Consider the following 18,104-nt stretch of genomic DNA (forward strand, 5'->3'; position numbering starts at 1 on the left):
CAACAGAGTGACAATCAGATGGCTGTTTTCCAGGTTTGTGTTATTTTTAATTAAAAGGTATGTGTGTTTAAGAATAAGACGCTGCCTTGTATGGTGGCACACGCCTCTGAGGATTTCAAATTTGAGTTGTTGTTTTTGTTGTTGTTGTTGTTTTAATTAAAACAAGGTATTGCTTACAGATTGGAGAGATAGTTTAGTCTGTAAAATGCTTGTCCTATAAGCCTGACAACCAGAGTTCAGTCACCAGCACTCATACCTAAAAGGTGGGTATGGTGTGGGTTGGGGAGGTGAAATGGACAGGTCTCTGGGGCTTCCTGGCCCTTCAGCCTGGCCTCAGGTCCCCATGAAAAAACCCTACACCCCCCCCAACAAGGGCAGCTCTTGTGGATGACACCGAGGTTGCTCTCTGTCCTCCACATACACATACACACGGTAAATAAATAAATAAGCAAATGGAAGGTATTTCTTGCCACAGGGGAGTTGTTTTGTGTTCTGGAGAACACTGTGGTCATCTCCGAGGGATTTAGACACTGAAGCTTGGGATAAATATTGAAAATACAGACTGGTATTATAACTTGATGCAGGTTGGGGCCTCCAGCAAATGTCTCCAACTGCTTTTCCTTTCCATATCTGTTTGGGGGTGTGGCATATTTGAAATTAATGGTCTGGGATAACCTATCAGATTAGTGAACCACAGGGTCCTTAAAAGTGAGCAACTCCTCTCACTTCCCACATTGCTCTGCTGTCTGACTGGGCTTCTCAACTGTGACTGTCACCCCAGCCCCCAGCCCTGCCCCCCGCCCCCTGCAGAGCTGAGGAGGGAAGGAGGGCTCTTGGTCCACAATGATTCAGGCATGGCAAGAATTCGGGTCTCATTGAAAGGCTCAGGCCTCTGGCTGCATCTCTTTTTCTCTTGCCTCTTACACTGTTGCCAAGGCAAAGATTTGACCTGTAGGAAGGAGTCCTGCAGAGGTCAGCCCGATGCTGGTGGTCCTCGGTCAGCAGGGCACAGCTCTCCCTGCTGCCCCTGCGATGCTGCTGGAGGGAGAGCTGGCTGGGAGGAGTTGTGGAAACTGGAGCCAGCGTTGTGAAAACTGGCAACTACGGGGACCATAAGTGATGTTGTCTTAGTACCCTGCCCAGCATTCAGGAGGGGGGACTTCACTGTATTCCGTGGCCCAGCTGGGATTTGAGTCCTTGCTCATGGTTAGATAACCCAAGGCTTTACACATTCACCTTTGCTCGGTTTTTGCAGCCCCTTCCATCGTGTGTGAAGGCAGAAACTCACCAAAGGCCCAGCCACAGCTGCCTTCATCTGCCTTAGGCAGGATATTTAACTTTATCCAACTTTTGGACTTGGGAGGTTTTGTCACCTGTAAGGGAAGGAGAAGGAAGGAAGTACAACATTGGACTGCATTATGTCCGTGCCTGCAGACATCCGGTCTCTGCAGCCTGTTTTGTGTGGGAGTGCTCTCTTTGTATTTCATTCCTCTAATTATCGAGGTCACAGATGCTGGCTTTGTACTGCATTGGTTCACAATCCCAGCACTGCACTTCTCCGTCCTCTCTGGCCGTTGAAACCCTCTGTGGTCAGCCTCTGTTCCCTTTCTGCTCAGTGTGGGTGTGGGGGCGGGGGCACCTGTGAAACTGCCTCACAGCTTGCTGAGGACAGCAACGGAGACAACAGACGGAAAAGCACATTTCAGGTTCACTATACCAATGTCTTTCAGAAGTGTCAGCTGGGGCCCGGTAAGTAGTGTACATTCTCAGGCCCATCTTAGACTTCAGAGCCAGGAAGCTGGGCAGGATGGAGACAGACATTGGTTTGTGGTAAACACTTCTCTGATACATGCCAGGGTTTGGGAGCCCCAGCCTTACTCTGGTGTAAGAAATAAAGTTGTAAGCATTTGGAGAAATTTCTACTGTGTACTTGATGCTAAGTGTTGGTTATCTTCTGTGTCGAAGAAAGAAAAGACAAGGTCTGTTCTCTCAAGTGGTCCATGTTAGAAAGGTAGAAAGACCTTGTTCTTTCTTTTCTTCATTCTTTCCTTTCTTTCCTTCCTTTCTTCCTTCTGACCATCCTTTCTTTCTTTCCTTCCTTCCTTCCCTTCTTCCTTCCTTCCTTCCTTCCTTCCTTCCTTTCTTCTTTCTTTTTTTTTTTTTTTAAAGATACGGTTTCTCTGTGTAGCCTTGGCTGTCTCAGACTTGCTTTGACCAGGCTGGTCTCGAGCTCAGATATCTACCAGCCTTTGCCTCTCTGAATGCTGGGATTACAGGCGTGTGCCACCACGCTTGGCTGGAGAGCCTTGTTTTAACAGGCGGGGGAATGGAGGTCCAAAAAACTGCAGTGGTGCCAGACCCATCAGGCTCTTCTGAATGCACAAACATACGTGTGCCCGACAGTCACCAGTCCTCTGTGTGAGGTTGTTTCCTCACACACACACTAAGTCCGGCAAATGAACTGTTCATTGCCATGGTCCCCAGGGCTGGTTCAGCTTCACTGTTTCCCCAGGAAAGTGGCCAGATCCTAACCAGAGCACAGGCTGCACTCTGCCTGGGAAGTGGCTTCTTCAGTAGCTTTTAGATGGTGCTCACTGGCATAGCAGGTGAAAGTCTTCAGCCCCAAGGGAAGGCAGGAAGAGCCGTAGTCTGAGACCATCCTTGGCCCTGTCTCAAGAAACTGAAGATGAATAAAAAGTCCCCTGTTGGCCAAGACCAGGAGTGGCTCAGGCTCTGAGGGCTCTTGGGGAGCTAACTGGCTGATGAGGTGAAGAAGGCAGTCAAAACCTGAACTTTTCAAGAAATAAAAAAAGCCAACTACTGGTAGTTCACACCCACTTGTAGCCCTTGCCCTCCCCAAGAGTGGCGCTAGGGATCAGGTTCAGGTCTCCCGCTTGAACAAGCAGTTTACCGAAAGAGCCACCCATGACTTTCATCAGCAGTTTCAAGAGGGTTGGTGTTGACTTTCGAGAGCAGTTTCAAGAGCCCCGCCATTGCCAGACTACCTAATAGTGGGAAGCCTGGGGTTGAGAGCACAGGCAGGCCCTGGAATTTTTAGGGTGTTCCTGGGTGTCACAGGCTGGTGGAGCTGACCCACACTTGGGGGCTTTGGGAGGGCACCATGCCATCAAAGGAACCAGGACTGCCTCCCTCCTGTGTGAAGGGCCCTGGGGTGTTTTCTCTTCTTTCCTGGTTGGAACCAGCACAGGATTTTTAACTCTGAGGTCCTGCTGGGTTGGTTCTTGTTTTCCTTTGTGGCCACCTCCTCGCCTCTGCTCCTCTCCGGCCTTCACTGTGCAGGCTGCTCTTGGCACCACTCCTGGCCTCCAGCCCACACCTGTGGGTGGGGGCTCACTTGCCTCTGGCTTGAGCCTGCAGCCGCCTGGCACTGTGCCCGTTGCGTAAGTAGCCTGGCATGGAACAGGGGCTTGTAAACATCTCTGGAAAGCCAGGAAACAGGTCTTTCAGCTTTGTGGGCCAGAAGGGCTCTGAAACTAGCCCCTGGTTGTAGCACAGAAGACCCAGAGGAGACATTAGCTGACACGTTGGCTTATTCAGTAAGATATCAGTATAAGGACACCGAGATGCGCATTTCATGGGCTGCCCACCTCATGAAAAACTCGTCTTTTGAGTCATTCACCCCATCCCCCCAATATAAAAATGCATAAGCATCTTGTTTTGTGAGCCCTACGGAGGCATGTGACCACGCTGGGTTCAGCCCACAGGCCATAGCTTGCCTCTGGTGTGGAGCATTCACCTATTTCTGTCTTGTGTGTCCACAGCCTCAGCACTTGCCCATGGGAGGGCTGCGGATGCAGGTATCAGACTTCTCTTTGGATCCACAGATGTCTGCTGGAGCCCCATGTTAGGTATTGAGAGTACAGTGCCTGAGGTATTGGCTGGAATAGAGAGCCATGCAGGGCCCTTCCTGAAGGCTTGTGACAAGTGAGGTGAATGAGGACATTAGCTGTCTCAAGCCTGTCTCCCTCAGCAGCACCCGGAATGGCAGGGCCCTGAGACCCTCTCTCCTTGTTTTGCAGATAATGTCCAGTGTGGTAGATTACTTGACATGCAGTTTTAACAGGGAACCCCAAGCCACTAGGTAACATAGACAACAGCAATTAGTTTTCCCAGAGTCCAGCATGGGTGTGGAGTGGAGGCAGAATAGGCTCTCTCAGGGGTCCCTTTAAGGGGCTGGCCTGGAACAGCTGGAGGTCGCTGGACATTGCCAGGATCATGTCCATTTGTTGTCATGATCGAAGGGCCTCCCCACATTTTCCATTTAGCAAATCACCTTGTCACACTGGATTAGGGCCTTAATCTCATTTTACCTCCTTAGATCTCTCTCTCTCTCTCTCTCTCTCTCTCTCTCTCTCTCTCTCTCTCGATGAAGTCACATTCTGAGATGCTTTGGCCTATTAATTTGGTGGGGAGGTCACCCAAGAATGTGGAAACAGGGGTTTGCTAACCATCCTGGAATGGGGTGTGGGCAGTCTCTTTCCCTCTGCAGTTTGCCGCTTTGATTTGGTGGCCATGGGGCTTTCCTCAGCCAGCACTCAGCTAGGGTCAAAGCTCTGAAATTGCTTGTCCTCTGGGACCTTGGTAGATGACATGAATACCCTCTTCTGGGGCAGCAGGAGAAGGTGCTAGTGCTTTGAGACTCCTGAAAACAAGCCAGTGTTGTCCTCTTGGCATTGGGGTTTACAGAGAATTCCTCAAACTCTTTCCAGTAATGGCATTGATGTTTTTGTTGTTGTTTTAGTTTTTCAAGATAGGGTTTTCTCTGAAGCCTTGGCTATCCTGAACTCGCTTTGTAGACCACCCTGGCCTGGAACTCACAGCAATCTGCCTGGGTTTAAAGGTGTGAGCCACCCAGCTCGTTTCTTGAAGCAGCTGGGAATACAGACATCTTCCAGACTTGACATTGGCGTATGGTCATATGGTTATCCTTGGAGCTGGGACAACTGATGGGCCCTGGCTCCCTCGTCTACCCTATCTTTCACTGTGCAGAGACCTTGGATTTCCAGAGAATTAGAGCAGGAAGAAGAGATGCGAACAAGGACCTGTTCTCTAGGCATCCCAGCACAACAACCCCCAGCCACCCCTCCCTTCCTTTTCCCAGAAGTGCCATCATGGCAGGTGGTTAGCTGGCCACCTGAGTCAGCCTGGTTTTGCTGTGCATAGGATCTTTCCCCCTGTTGACATGAGTTTCCTGACTGACTGTGGAGTCTCGTAAGTGCCCTGACAGGGATTCCCCGGTTCTGAGGACTCCTTTGACGTAAGAACAGCATGACTGGCCCTTCTCCAGCAAGCCCGACGTTTGGACCGTGGTGCCCTGAATGGCCCCCTCCCATTGCTCTCCTTTGGGATTGAGGTCTTTCTTGTTTCTGAACATTTCTTTCTACCGTGTCCCAGCCTTTTTGGTGGTATGCATCAAGCTGAGGGATGCTTTTCTGCTGCCCGTGATGTCAAACACAGCCTGTGTGTTTACAAAGCCCGTTGTTTCCTCACGTGGACTTTTCTGGGGCGCTTTAGTGTGGTAACCTCTTCAGCTTCTCACCACACACCTTTTGGTACATCTGGGATTTGTATTTCCATCGAGCCAGAGGTGAAGCCCTAGTGGCTGAGGTCTGTGCTCAGGTAGATTCTACCTGAATCTACCTGGGTTTGGCTGCTGCTCTGATAATAGCCAGTAGCTGGAGCAGAAGTAAGGGCAGGCTAGCCCAGAGGGGATTGCTGTGACCCTTCCAGCAGGGCAGCCCTGGGAGGCCCACAGCGAAGGGTCTACTGCCTGGGTATCTTCTTCCCCCACTCCATCCCTGCAGAGAACTTTACAACAGAGCCCACTCTCAGAATCTTCTCAAGCTTCCCTTCTCTCTCGTAGGGCATCCCTCTTCTCCTGGATGGAAGGCCGGGTCTTGGAGTTCTTCCCCTGACGTCAGGAGACCCACATCCCCCAGCAGGCCAGCAGGTAAGCAGACCCTTGATGAAGTTGCTGCCTTTACCCACTGCCCAGCAGCAGCGTTTGGTGCCTGAGACCCAGAACATGTATGTCAGGGACGGAGAGGAGGGAAGGCTCCCAGCACAGAAGAATCAATGAGGCAAGGAGCAGTAGATTCCAGGAGTTTCTGGTAGCCTGTGGCCTTCCATAAGCACCATAAGCATGTCCCTCTCTCTTTCTCTTCGTGTCCTCCAGCTCAGTGTGCCCAGGTAGGGAAGGTCAGTTGCCTGGAGCTGGCACCTGCATGTTTCCAGGATGGTCACATTCCTGTTTACTTTCTGAGAATTCCCATTCATGTCCTATGGACAAACCGGCTGGGCAGCTTGTTCTCTGCAGTGACAGCTTAAGGCATGGCCAGTGGCCTGTCCTGCCTTTTCACAAAGGAGCTGTTGTTAATCTAAGGTAAGTTGCCCAAGTCCAGTGCTGAGCAGTTGGTTCCGTTGGCTCTGAGGTTTATAGACACCCCCTCCCCCATTCCAGGAGTGTCAGGAGGAAGAGCTGCACTAGAGAATTAGTGGGTGCTGGGTGTTGTGTCCTCGGATGACTTCCTGTTTGTTCATACCTTTCCCATCTGGCTGTCAGTCGGACCACTGTCACTGTCCCCAGTAGGATCAGTGGGGGAGGGGTTTTCACATGATATGGGGGCAGCTTGTGTCTTGTCTTGCCCGGTGGAAAGCATTGGTTACTGCTGCCAAGACTTCCGCTGGGAAAGCTGAAAAGCTACTGGGTCACGTAGCCTTTCGTTCTGGAATGTGGATGTGTTTTAATAAACCCACCGCTGGCTACAAGTGTTGGTTAGGGGTTCTTTTTAAATCCACAGTGCCCCCTGCCAAGCCAAGAAAGCTGCCTGGTATTTGTCTCTTGGCCTCCCACCATCTTCTTTGGTCTTATCTGTGTTCCGAGTCCACATGTGTATTAGGGTGGGGAGAATGCCTGGGTGTCCTGGGATACCGCAAAGTATGCAGGGGCTGTCAGTCCTGGGGTCAGTGTTCAGGCTCCTGAGGGCTGAGGTTTTAATGCCCAGGAAGTGGCCAGCAACAGGCCTTTTCCTTATAAGTGCAGTTCCTTGCCCTGTAGACACTGATGTGTTTGGGTTGTGGAAACAAACTGAGAGCCATCCACATTCCTCGCATTCTTCTGGCCTGGCATTGGCCAGAGGGGGGCCAGGGCTCTGAAATTAGTATCAGTTGCTGTAGCTTGATTCTCTCTGGATGAACTCAGGGGGTTCCAGAGGGTTGTGCAGCAGGAAACGGGGGAGGGGGCCACTTCTACTCTTCCCCTACCCCCAGTCTTACCGGTCACTGCTGTAGGGTGGAGGTTAGTTGAGCAGGCCCCATCCTGATCTATGTTAGAGGAGACTAAAGGGTGCTGCTCTTTGTCCCCAGTGCTTCCCTGGGTGGCATTGTGTGGTTTTCTTTTTCTGGCTCTCTGCCAAACTCGCCAGGCCAGAAAGATGTCAGGGAAGAGGAAATAGGAGGAGAGGTGCCCTGGGGTGGCTTTGCCATCTCAAGTGAGCCAGCGGGCCTTGCTCTCTCCCACCGGGGAACTCAGTGAGGCGAGGCAGGCTGTTTGCTCACCCTTAGATGAAGCTCAGGGACTAGACACCTCACAGCACATAAAGAGCCCAGCAGTCGGTGGCTATCAAGGTATCAGCCTTGGGGCCAGTTCCTGTGATTTTGTTCCAGAAAAACAAATGTCCCATGTTTATGTTTGTGGTCCTTAAATTCACAGCTTGATCGGCCTGGAAGTCACTGTGGTGGACAGCTTCCCAAGGTGTCTGTGCCCAGAGTTCTGCTGGCGGCCATTTCTGTGGTTTGCCTGGGGCACCTGGGACACAGGTTCAGAAGCTTAGGCTGCTCCTGACCCCACCTTACTCCAGCTGGAAGGACTTTGCCCTATGATCATGCTTGTTGCTGTTCAAGGTGATGGACGCAGAGCTCCGGTCATCTTTGAGACCAGTGTGACCGGCCCATGCACCTGTGATACAGTCTAGGTGTCTTGCTTGATAGGTTTGCTTTCTCTTCCAGTAAAAGACTTAACAGGCAGGAAAAGTCTTGAGCACCCACAGGTGGCATCGTGGAAATCTCAAACACTGCAAACAGGAGCAGACACAATCAGCAGCTGGAGAAAGGATTTTATCGTGGGTAAGAAACAGACACACAGAGAAAAGGCCCTCTGCAAAAGCTTCAGTCTCTTTAGGGCTTTGTTTGTTTGTTTTTCTTATTAAGTCTCTGATGTTTTTCCTCCTCTAATTTAGGGTTAGTCAGTTTGAAGACAGAGATGATGGTCGATGGGCCCACGATCATTGTGTGACATGTCCCGATCTAGCCTTGAACTTGTTGAGCCAGACCGTCAGCAGGTGTCTGCTGGTGGGAGACAAACGCCGACAAGGCCCTTGCTTTAAGCTGCCAGGCTTTGGTCTGAAGTCAAGACAGTGAGGAAGAAGCTAGCCACCTTGATTACCTAGCCAAGGCCCCTCCGTATGTCTGTCCACCAGGGGGTCATTCTTAGCTCCTAGTGTCCCACCCACTAAGGCAGTTCCGAGCGTGGCTCAGCGGGTAGGAGGGTCGCAGAGAGCCTGAGCTCTCTGCTGCTCTGTGTGCCCCGTTGTCTCCCTGCCCCGGCCAGCGCACCCCTGCACTCCATGCTGGAGTGTGGGCTCCAGCCCATGGCAGCTTTGTCACCCGCTGTTCTTGGTTTCTCTTAAGCCCTGGGAGCTCTCTGGCGGCACCACCCATTTTACGGATGGCAAGCTTCTGAGAGGGCCTCATTCATGTTTAGCCCAGAGGGTTATTGTGAAATAGCAAAGCTCAGGCCTGGAACCCCACCAGGTTTGTGTGCTGTGCCACCTCCCACTGACTCACTCCTTAGCTGGTACCTGGGAAGTCACAGGAGCCACTGAGCATGTGTCATATCCCAGATCCCCTCACTGACCTATAGGGAGAGCACAGACAGGAGCCACAAAGTAGAAATTGACAGGTGAAGTTAATTTAGGATGGTGTCTTGAAAAGTTAAACGTGCAGTTAAGAAATGAAATGGTCTATAGGGAGGGTTCCATCAATCCATGGTGGTTGGACTTTCTGACTTTTTCTTTAGGGGGCCAGCTGAAACCACTCTGTGCAGCTACCTCCTGCCTGGACATTCCAGAGAGTCACTAACAAATTTTCACTTAGGCCTTAGATCTTGAATGCCCCTCGGAGGCCCGTGTGTTGAACGCTTGGCCATCAGACCGTCATATCACTGCGGGTGATAGGACCGTTAGGAGGTGTGGCTTATGGGGGGAAGTCATGAGCTCACAAGTGAGCTGTGAGTTAGAGTCAGGACACAGGTCAGGAGACACTGGACTCCACACTGAGTCATAGTAACGAATGCCCACCGTCTGACCAGCATGGAGCCCCCAGGTGGCTCAGACCGCGCCTGCGGCCGAGTCTCTCCCTTGGGTGCCTATGGGCCTCTCTGGGGTCAAGTGTGATCTCATAGCTTCTAGCAGAAGAAAGCTATTAGGAAGGCTCATAGCCAGAAGGCTGTTCTTGGCATTTTCCAAAACCTCTGCTTTGAAATAGCCACGAAATCTGTGCCTCTTCAGTCAATAAAGGGCTTGAGCTGAAGGTGGGCACGCGGAGAAGGGAGGCTGAGGGAGCCTAAGCTACTCATGGTTTTTAGAGGCCGCTCACAGCCATTTCACCTTCCTTCGAGTAGGTGTGCCCTGGGGACAGGTAAGACATTCTCATCATACTTGAGGCTTTCGGTGGGGGCTGTTGTAAAGGAACATTCCGGTGTTGTTTATATTAAGGGCTTTGGAATGTCTTGATGAAATATGCCTGGACTTGGTAGACCCTTCTGGTCCAATCAGAGTCTCCCGTTCCCCAGCCCCGTGCCTGGAGTCCCCGTTAGCTCAGTATTTAAAGCAGAGTGGGCTGACCCTTGGAAAAGCCCACAGACGACGTCCACAGCTCCCCCTGGGGCCCTCAGGGATGGGGAATGAGACCCAGGACCCCTCAGACTCCCGAGTCCTGTACCTCTGTGCCGTATCTGCGGTCACCTACCCACATTGTCTGCATACTCCACTGTGGCCCCGTGCGGCTGCTGGCACCTGATGCGGGTTGAATGCTGTCCAGCTTTCTGTATTCTTGAGGGAGTAACACTGAAGAAAGACTCTGTACGTGTCTCATACACACAGCTCTTTTTAGAGCTTTATTTCCCCTTTAATTTTGTGTACGTGTGGATAGGTCCAAGCGTGAGTGCGGGTGCCCTTGCAGTACAGAAGAGCGTGCTGGGTCCCCCTATTTTTATTTATTCCCTGAGAAGCTCGTGTGTGCATGTACCGTATTTTGATCACATCTCCTCCCTCCAGTTCCCCTTGGACCACCACTACCACATCCCCTTTCCAACTTCATGTCCTCTTCCTTTTTTATAACCTACGGACTCCAGATAGCGCTGCCCATCAGCACGTGAGTGTGAGACCAGCCCCCGGGGTGTGCCAGCCTGCCAGGAGAGGTAGCCAGAGAGTGCAGGGATGCCTTAACTGAGCGATGTCCTGAAGGCAGCTTCTCACAGCACCCCTCCCCGATTCTCCTGCTCTTACATTCTTTCTGCCCCTCTCTTCTGTGATGATCTCCGGACCGTGGGGAAAACTGACATAAATTCACCATCTCTGCCTTGAGTTCTCATGATCAGTCATTCTCAGCACGTTGGCCAGTTTAGGAGTCTCTGAACGAACCTCTGCAGAAGACATTTTTTTTTTCCGTCTAAATATTTGTACCTGTGGTTGTTTGGATTCCTGGATGCAGGGGCTCTGTCAAAGAGAACAGATGTGTTTATTTATTTAGGTAGGGCCTCACATAGCCCAGGTTAGCTCTGACTCCGGATTCTCATGCCTCCACCTCCAGAGGGCTGTATTTATAGGCACGCACACCACAACTGTTACACAGAACCGGGGATGGAAGGCTGAGCCCCAGGCTTTGTGCAAGCTCGGTAAACACTCACTAGCTGAGCTACACATCCAGTCCTGTATTTCATTCTTGAAACACTAAAATTATCTGTGCAAAGTGTTCATAGGTTCTCTACTCAGAGCTAGGTGCGATGGCACATGCATGTAATCTCGGCACTTGGTAGACAGGCTGGAGGATCTCTGCAAGTTCAGGCCAGGTAGGGTTATATAGAAAGACGGTCTCAAAAACAAAAAAAAACCCACAAACAACTGTTCTCTAAGTACAGATTTTTTTCTTGTTGTTGTTCTAGGCACAATAGCACTTACATAAATTAATGTGGATTTACATAGATTAAGTTAGTATTTGCATAGACTAGTTTCCTTGGGCACTTGTTTTCCCGTCAGTAAACCTGAAGCCAGGGTCTTGGAAGATTCTGCAGGACTACAAGGGAATTGAATGTGTGCCCAGACTTGATGGAGAAGGACAGGACCAGGCAGAGTCTTAATGCATCAGGGCCTGGGAACCGGGCCTTGAGGAGTGAGGTGCCCTTCAGGAATCGCAGAGTCACATGCTCGCCCTTGTCTGTGCATCCTGCCCTGTCATCAGGTCTCCGCTTCTCAGGAACAGCTGACCCAGGGATGGCTGCCAGCGCTAACACAGCAGGTCTTGGGGGGACGTGGCCTTGGCGGTTGGGATTTCTTAGTTCCTGCTGGGTTGCTGTGTGTGACACCCTTGCAGTTCTGGAGGCTGGTGTGTGGTGTCTGAAGAGGACGCAGAGCCATGCGGCGCCTGGCAGTGGAAGAAGCAGAGATTTAGAGATCGGTGGCTTGTGCAGAGGCTCAGTGATGTGTCACCTGTCCTGTCCCTGTCCAGTATCCTGCCAGTGTTGCCAGCAGCCCAGGACTGTGTGCTCAGGGAACACGTCCTGGGTCTGTTCTTTCTCCTTGACACACTCTGTCCACACAGAGAATATGTGGTGTGTACTGGCTCAGGATCCCCTAGGTCAGAGGGTTCGAAACCCCACCGTTCCTGCAGACCTTCTTGGGTACTTTGATTGCCTACGCACCTTTGTTAGATCTTTAAAAAGAGTTAAACTTTCATTTTCTTTATTGTCTATGTTTGGTTGTTTTGCCTGCATGAGTGTCTGTGTGGCGTGTAAGTGCAGTGCCACGGTGACCAAAAGAGAAGGCAAACGGATCTTCTTAGACTGGAGTTACATTACAGATGGCTGTGAGCTGCCGTGTGGGTGCGAGAAACGAAACCTGGGTCCTCCGGAAGAGCAGCCAGTGCTCTTAGCTGTGGAGCCGTCTCTCCAGCCACCTTTACTGGATGCTTGAAGTCCTGCTATAAAAGTAGCTGACAGCCTGGTCTTGAGAAAAGGCCTCCCAGGCAGGCCTGTGGAACTTAACTAACCATGAGCCAGTCCTCCCGAAGGGATTGAATATCTCCTGGACGCCAATGACAGAAGCCACCATCAAACCTGTGTCCTCGATAGCTTTTATTTCTTTGACATTTAAAAAAGAATATGCTGATTAGCTCACTTCTGGAACCACCTGCCTTATGGAATCCCCGTGAATGGCTGCTGAGCTTGGCTGAGCGTGGAGGTTCTCTCCAATGACTAACACAAGCTCAGGGGGCAGGTCCTGGCTACTTAGGAGAAGGTGGTTCCTGGACAGGTTAAAGGCAGAGAGAGGGTACTCCCAAGCTGATTGCACTCTTGGTGCTGAGGTGCCAGAGTGGACTTTGGAGAAAACTTGCCAAGGAAGTAGGTTGTTTTGTTTTGTTTTGTTTTGTTTTGTTTTGTTTTGTTTTGTTTTGTTTTGTTTGAGACAGGGTTTCTCTGTGTAGCTCTGGCTGTCCTGGAATTCATTGGAACCAGGCTGGCCTCGAACTCAGAGATCCTCTTCTGCCTCCCTAGTGCTGAGACTAAAGGCATGCAACCGTCATTGCCCCTTGGAGGTGGGTTTTAAGTGATGCTCTCTAGTCCTGACAAGGTTTTGTTCAGCATTGGGAAACTCCTCTGCCGTTGTTTTATGATTAGGCTTGCACTGTGCTTAGTCTGTAAAGCTCCAGTATGTTCGTCTCTCTTGATTTTTTTTGAGGCCAGGTGGCTTAGGCTAAGCATTCATTCAGGCTGCATTTTACAAAAGAGGAGCTTATGCCTCCAAGTTGAACAGCAGTTACACCAAGGTCAGACTGCTGGGAGAGATCAACCCAGACTGGGTCATCAAACTCAGAGCTCAACACCATTAGCCAGCACCCCCCAGAAACCTATGAACTCAGACGAAAAGCCAGAGAAGGGTCTGGAATGGCCCAGCCCAAGAGGAAACTTGTTTGGCAGTAGCAGAATGCAGAGAGCGTGTGTGTGAGTCTGGATGTGGTGGAATGCTGAGCACTTGATTCCTGAGTGGCTCTGATCTCTTGGTTTCAAGCGAGCTTGGCGTCCTCTGCAGGGTGAGTCTGCAAACAAGTCACTATGGACTCCTCGGCCCAACCTGGGGTGCTAAGTTGCAATGGATGGTTGAACTTGACCTTGCTCCAAATAAAGCCTAGAAATTCTTCATGAACTCCACACGAGTGAGCTTCAGAAGACCACAAGGGTCTTTAGGACATGGCACCCACCTCCCTGTGGACAGCCCATCCCCGCCATGTGGTCTGCTCTGTCTTCACTTCTTCAGAGCCAGCGGGGAGGTGGTCTAGGAAGTACCCAGGGTCGAGGCCAGATGGCGAGAAGAACTGTTCTCTGGCAGGGGCATTTGGGGTCTGGAAGTGACTGTTCACCATCTCAAAGTAATGGTCAGTGCAGTCACAAAGGAACCTCTGCCCAGTTTGCCCCACTCAGTTCAGGAATGTGCTTGGTCTGATGACCCCATCTCAGAATGTTTGGCTTGGGATTCCGCAGCTCCGTGGTGTGTTTGTCGAGACTCAGTCCATCGAGAGCTGTTAAGTATATATATAGAGTTAGGATGGTTCACTCTTGTCTTCAGCTTACACTGGGTGTTTCAGGACATTCGAGGATGTTCTGCAACAGTCTGCACTTTTGGTGAGTGGATTCTTCCCCTTAGCATCACGACTCTTCAAGATTCAGTCATGCTGTGGTGTGCGTGAGCATTCCGTTTCTGCCTATGGCTGTATAATCCGTTTTGTTGCTCTGTTCATTCTTCAGTGGTCACTGGGTTGGTTTCCACCTCTGGGCAGTTGTGAGTGATGTTTCATTTTATTCTTGAAGAGCTGACTTCTCACATCCAAGTTCTCTGAGACTGTTAGCCGTTGACCCCTGCTCCCTCCCCCATGCCTGACCCTAGTCTATCATGAATCCCCAAGCCCTAAGGCTTGGTCTGCTGTTGAACTCCAGCTGTCCTCTGGCCCACATGGGTCAATCACACATCCTTCTCTGTTGTCCCCGGTGTACTGTGTTCATCACAGTAGGGTCCAGCAGGCATCTCCTAGTGAAGCCCAGGGTGTCAGGACAACCCGAGATCAGGTGTACAGTTCAAGGGTGAATCACACCAGAGCTTTGTAAGGAAACAATTTCCTGGATGCTCTTTGAGCTACATCATCTTCTGCCTCGGTAACCTTGCTGCTCCTGCTTCAGGTCCGTTTGAAAAGACTGCATCCCAGCATGCTCAGTGGGTGGAGGCGAAAAGCAGGGAGAAAGGAATCCTGGCGGCTTCCCTACAGCCACACATGGGGCTACCCAGGTTCCTCTCCTGGAGATTCCTGTTTCCTGTAGCCACCTCCCCTTAACTCTGTCCCCTCCATCCTTCCCCCTATTTACACCTTCTAAGTCCTTCCTTTCCTGTTGGGCCTTGAGCGAAAGCTGTTGTCTTTGCTAAGTTAAGTCCTCCGAGGTGGGGCTGGGAGCCTGCATTCTGAGTCTCTATGCCACCCTTGGCTCCTTTGCAGACTAGGTCAGCCTTCTACCAAAGCTTTGAGGTTTTAAAGGTTGACACAACCTTCTTACATGGAGGAAGAAAAGAAGGTGAGCATGTTATAAAGGGAGAGATGAGCCCATGCCTATCACCAGTCAGCACAGGCAGGACATAGGTCCTGTGTGACTGGGTGCTCTCATTCCAGGCACCTGATGGCATCGTAGTTTCCGGTTTTGGGATCTCGCTGTCTGTCTGTTCTGTGCTCCTAGCCATAAAGGCTCTCTGGGTGGGTGTGGAGCAGGCTTTAGCCCCCGCAGCTGTTCAGCTCCAGCCAGCCCTCCTGGCTCCGTTGCTAATCCTGGCTGTAGCCAACTGTCCTGGCCCTGGTACTGGGCAGGCTGGTGCACAGGAGAGCTGAATGTGGTTCTGTTTCTCTGCCCAGAGCATGTGCTGCCACCAGTGTGTCCTGTTCATGGTGCAAAAGGGAAAACGGATGCCTAGGGCAGACGGGGGGGGGGGGACCTGGTGTCCTGCCTAACCTCCTGCAGTGCAGGTGGCTGTGTGGAGGAAATCTTAGGGCTGCCGGCTTTCCAGCTGTGACCCAGCCCCCAGTGAGGAGACAGGCCAGACCAGGATGGACACAGGGACTTGGAACTCTTGAAGACAAGCAGGAGAAGGAAGTCACCAAAGGAAGATGAGGAGTCCCTAGCCAGCGTGCCGGGGTGACATTTGTGAGATGAACCTTCAAACAATAGCAAGAGGCTACAGAGGGAGGCCACCATATGGCTAGAGGTCATGTGGGCCCCAGAAGGTGCACTGGGAAGATGTCCTTGAACCTCCAAGTGTCTCCTGACTTTCCTCTCTGGCCTCATGAGATCTGAGGTGGGTGCTTGGTCCAGAAAGGCAGGAAAGAGGATGTTTGTGAGCCTGAGGGAAGGAGATTTTCAGTCAGTCTGCTTGACTGAAAGCCTGGGCCAGCCAACCCATGGGAGGGAGAAAGGCCCTAACTGCCAGAGCTGACAGGCTGACAGGCTTTCCGCTATCCTGGAGGCCCAAGAGAAGAGTCAGAGGGAGCCATTCAGGTGTGAGAGGACCCTGTGGTCATAAAGCAGGGGACGGAGAAGCCCCTGGAGGAGGCGGAGCTGCTTCTAAGTGTTGCTTTTCTGGTGGCTGCATCTACACTGGGCCCACTGCTGCCCGTGTTGTGTGTAGCCCTGTTCCTTAGGCACTTTAAAGCTGGAGACAGAGAAGCTTCGAGAAACTGCCCTGTGCCCTCTGGCTCTAGGTCACCCTGGCCCTAATCCCAGGAACCTCTCTCCTTGTTCCTTTCTGTAGGAGTTGTAAGGAAACAAGCCTGGATTGCCAGAAGGCCCCAGGCCTGGCTGGGCCCGTTGTCCCAGGAAAACCTGTCTGATAGGTTGCCCATCACTTCCCTTGAAAGGCAGGCAGGTTCCCACAAGGATCACTGTGTGCCTTGACTCTGAGGAGAGGAAAGAAAGCAGGAGGGTGCCTGTCTGTTCACCAAGTGTCCTGTTAGTGCCGCTGTACAGACAGGACACCAGGACCCAGTCCTGGTTGCCACAAGCCTTTTACCCAATGAGGTAAATTTAAGGGATGAGGGACCTTTGAGAGAACCAGTTTGAATTTATCTTCCAGAGCTGGAAGCCAGCTGATTTGCATGAGATTGTGCTGCCATTGCTGAGAGCTCAGGTTTTCACAAATGACCTTTTGCTGCTCCATTTGTTTAAATAGAAATGGTTCCTTTAGAATACACCAAACTCCAGAGCACTTCAAGGCCTGTTGCTTGGGGGGTGGGGGGGGAGGTTGCCTGGCTCTTCAGCCGCTTGTGGAACACTCCTGCAGGCAGGTGTCACTCGCTTCGGCCTGTTTTGGTGTGTGGGGAGCGAGGTTCCAATGGTGAGTCCCTAGGGGGCTCCCTGAGACTGGCAGTCCTTGGCCGGGTGACCTGCTTCTTCTGCACCTTCATTTCCTCATCCGTGGAAGTGGATGTCCGAGTCTGCGGCGTAGGGGGGCCGCGGTGTTTATGCAAATCTGCACACAGAATCACGTGGAGTAGAGTCCTGCGCACACCTACCTTGCAGCTGCTGCAACTAGCAGTTAGTTGTAGTTGGGGTGCGGCTCAGTTGTAGGGTGCTTGAGGTCATATGTGAGAGGTGCGGGGTTCCGTCCCTAGTTCTGGGGAAAAAAACGAAAACATTACAGTCTCCTGTTTTATTCTGGTTCTGTAGATCCAGTTGTCCTCAGAGTAAATTTTCAGAGGAAAAAATATACTGTACCAAGTGTTGAATCCTGGTCCTTATTCCCTGAATAATACAACATGACAATATTTAAAGGGTACTGGAGGGTACTATAGGTTATCTGTAAACACTATGCTCTTTTACATAGGGGGCTTGAGTGTGTGCAGATCCTGGGAGCAGTCCCCTCTGTGCCAACGGTGGCTAGAGGTTTGTGCTGGAAGTGTTGACAGGACCCTCCCTCAGGAATTCTGGGGAGCCTCTGTACCCTTGCCCCTTCCTGGCTCCTGGTGGTGACAGGTGATGGTCCCCAGTGGCCCCCAGGACTTGTAGCTGCACCCCACCGATTCCCATCTCCATCCTCACATGGCCAGCCCCTTCTCTCTCTGAATCTTAAGGGGTGCCCATGAGTGGATGGGGGCCCACCCTAGCCCGCTATAGTCTTACTGGACCTTGACCACATCTGTAAGACCTGTTTCCACATAGCTCACATGCATGGCCCACAGAGTAAGTACTTGGATCTAATTGCTGAGGGGGCACAGTATATCTCACAAGTGTAGCTCGGCTCTTCCGTGTCATCTGTGTTGTGGCTTCTGCCAAGTGGGGAAGCAGTCACGGCTTTGCTTTTCTCTCTGTTCCTGGTAGGTACCCAGTCCTATACAGCCGTGACCTCGGATCCTCCGCCTCCGACAGCCTTTGCATCTTCAGAGCAGGAGCCTGCACCCTGCAGGAGCCAGCCGGCTGTGCACACAGCCCTCCTGACCTGGGGGAGGCGTTGTGATCACACACAGCCCGTAGACCTGCGTGTGCTGTTGGCTGGGTGGTTGATGCGAGTCCTAGGTGCTATGGTGGGTGCCGGACCTGGCTCCTGCTGTGGCCAGAGAGACACTGTGGAGTGAAATCAGCAGTTCCACTGAGGTCCTTTTGCAGTAGAGCACAGGACACCGGGGCAGGTGACCACAACCTCAGTGTCACCCCAGGACAGTTTTAAAGATGTTCCATAAACCCTGGCAGTTTCCGCTCTGCTGCAGCGAGAGTGTCAGAG

General features: G+C 51.7%; 1 protein-coding gene across 3 annotated transcripts in view; it reads left to right on the top strand.

Moving 5' to 3' along the window:
• Nucleotides 1-18,104, top strand: part of Sh3bp4 (SH3 domain binding protein 4) — a 77,608-nt gene that overhangs the window by 26,268 nt on the left and 33,236 nt on the right. For all 3 annotated transcript variants that reach the window (XM_021645360.2, XM_060368817.1, XM_060368818.1), the window contains exon 2: nucleotides 5,885-5,971. The gene's annotated coding sequence lies outside the window, so the exon portion shown is untranslated. The remainder of the gene's footprint in view (nucleotides 1-5,884; nucleotides 5,972-18,104) is intronic.

This window comes from Meriones unguiculatus, chromosome 15 (assembly GCF_030254825.1).
Source record: "Meriones unguiculatus strain TT.TT164.6M chromosome 15, Bangor_MerUng_6.1, whole genome shotgun sequence".
NCBI classification, from domain to species: Eukaryota; Metazoa; Chordata; class Mammalia; order Rodentia; family Muridae; genus Meriones; species Meriones unguiculatus.